We start from the raw sequence: 2,711 nt of genomic DNA on the forward strand, positions 1-2,711 counted from the left end.
CGACATTAAGGAACATAGAGCTGACCAGATAGGGTAAAGTTAAATAGCAACCATCGATGTTGGTCCCGACCGAACCGGAGGAACGAGGAGTAGACGAGGAGGATAATTACAGAGTTCCGAGATCGTTCATAGCTCCTGATGATACCGACGCCACCAAATCGATGGTCAAAGAGTTAGAGCAAGTCACATTGATCGAACACCTACCGGATCGAAAGTTATACATGGGCAAGGGGTTAACCCCTAAGCTCAGGAAAAAAATTATTAATTTTCTCAAAGTTAACATAGATTGTTTCGCTTGGTCCCATCTTGACATGACAGGGATCCCGCCGGAGGTGACCACTCATAAGCTGAGTTTGGTCCCGAAGTTCCATCCTTTTATGCAGAAAAGGAGGCCGTAGTCCTAGGTCAAACATGCATTCATCAAGGACGAGGTATCTAAACTCCTTAAAATAGGATCCATTCGGGAGGTTAACTACCCCGGACTGGTTAGCTAACGTAGTAGTAGTTCCTAAAAAAGGGAATAAGCTAAGAACATGTATAGATTAAAAAGATCTAAACAAGGCATGCCTCAAGGATTCTTTACCTTTGCCTAACATCGATCGGATGATCGATGCGACAACCAGACACGAGATACTTAGTTTTCTTAATGTCTATTCCGGGTACAATTAAATTCGGATGGACCCGGTCGATCAAGAAAAAAGTTATTTTATCACTAAATTCGGCACTTACTGTTATAATGTCATGCCGTTCGGATTAAAACACGTCGGTGCCACCTATTAATGCGTAGTAAACCGGATGTTGGAAGAACAGATAGGGAAATCAATGGAAGTTTATATTGACGATATGTTAGTCAAGTCCCTGTAAGTAGATGACCATTTAAAATATTTGCAGGAGACCTTTGACATATTAAAAAAATACAATATGAAGTTGAACCCGGGGAAGTGTGCATTCGGCGTCGGATCGGGAAACCTTCTCCGGTTCATGGTGTCCAATCGAGGGACCTAGATCAATCCGTAAAAAATCAAAGCCATAGAAGATATCACTGTGGTGGACAAAGTCAAGGTCATTCAAAGGCTAACCGTGCGTATAGCCTCCCTGGGCCAGTTCATATCAAGGTCTTCGGACAAAATCCATCGGTTCTTCTCACTATTAAAGAAGAAGAATAACTTTTCCTAGACTCTAGAATGCCAACAAGCTTTGGAAGAACTCAAACGGTACCTATCGAGTCCGCCCCTGCTGCACGCTCCGAAGGCGGACGAACAGTTGTACCTTTACTTGGCGGTTTCCAACGTAGCGGTAAGTGGAGTCTTAGTTTGGGAAGAGGGAGGTACACAATTTCCTATGTCAGTAGAACTCTAGGCGAGGCCGAAACAAGGTATCCTCACCTGGAAAAAATGGTGCTCGCTTTGTTAAGCGCCTCCAGAAAGTTAAAAACATACTTTCAATACCACCCCATATGTGTCGTGACCTCTTACCCACCGAGGAACTTAATGTACAAACCCGAGATCTCGGGCCGGTTGGCCAAATGGGCCATCGAAATCAGCAGGTACGATATCAAGTATCGACCCCGAACCGCCATAAAATCTCAAATTTTGGCAGACTTCGTGGCCGACTTTATGCCAACCTTAATACTCGAAGTCGAAAGGGAATTATTGTTAACCTCGGGGACTACCTCGGGAATCTGGACCCTTTTTATGGACGGTGCCTAGAACTCAAAGGGGTCCGGGCTCGACATCGTGTTAAAACCATCTACGGGGAATGTAGTTAGGCAGTCTACTAAAACTGTGAAATTGACTAACAATGTGGCAGAGTATGAATCCACTCGGTCTTGTCCCCGTGACCATTTATGAAATGGGGAATGAATATCGTTGGTCCCCTTCCATGGGCACCCGGTAAGGCTCAATTCATACTATTCATGACCGATTATTTTTTCAAATGGGTCGAAGCTCAAGTATTTGAAAAAGTTTGGGAAAAGGAACTCATTGACTTCATCTGGGACCGCATAATATGCCGATTTGGGATACCAGCCGCGGTCGTTTGCGATAATGGAAAACAATTCATCGCAGCAAGATAAATAAATTTTTCAAAGACCACAAGATAAAAAAGATACTATCAATGCCTTATCACCCTAGTGGAAACGGGCAGGCAAATTCAACAAACAAGACCATACTTCAAAACCTAAAAAAGAGGTTGACCGATGCCAAAGGAAAATGGAAAGAAATCCTGCCCGAAGTCCTTTGGTCATACCGTACTACCTCAAAATCTAGTACCGGAGCCACCCCATTCTCATTGGTCTCTAGGGATGAAGCCTTAATACCAGTTGAAGTGGGAGAACCAAGCATTAGATTCCAAATCATGACAGAAGAGTCAAATGACGAGGCCATGATCACAAACCTTGAATTATAGGATGAAAGGCGGGAGGCCGCCCTGGTCCGGTTGGCTGCCCAGAAACAGTGAATTGAAAGATACTACAATCGAAGAGCTAACCTCTGACACTTTCAAATCGGGGACTTGGTGTTGAGGATAATAACATTACACACCCAAAACCCGAACGAGGGGAATCTGGGACCGAACTGGGAAGGACCATATCGAGTTGTTAGAATAACCGGCAAAGGCTCGTACAAACTCGAAGCAAGAGACGGCGTGCAACTACCTAACAACTGGAACGTGACACACTTAAAGCGGTACTACTGCTAAGGTACGAACTCAAT

The sequence above is a fragment of the Nicotiana tabacum genome, chromosome 4 (genome assembly GCF_000715075.1).
Source record: "Nicotiana tabacum cultivar K326 chromosome 4, ASM71507v2, whole genome shotgun sequence".
Lineage (NCBI taxonomy): Eukaryota > Viridiplantae > Streptophyta > Magnoliopsida > Solanales > Solanaceae > Nicotiana > Nicotiana tabacum.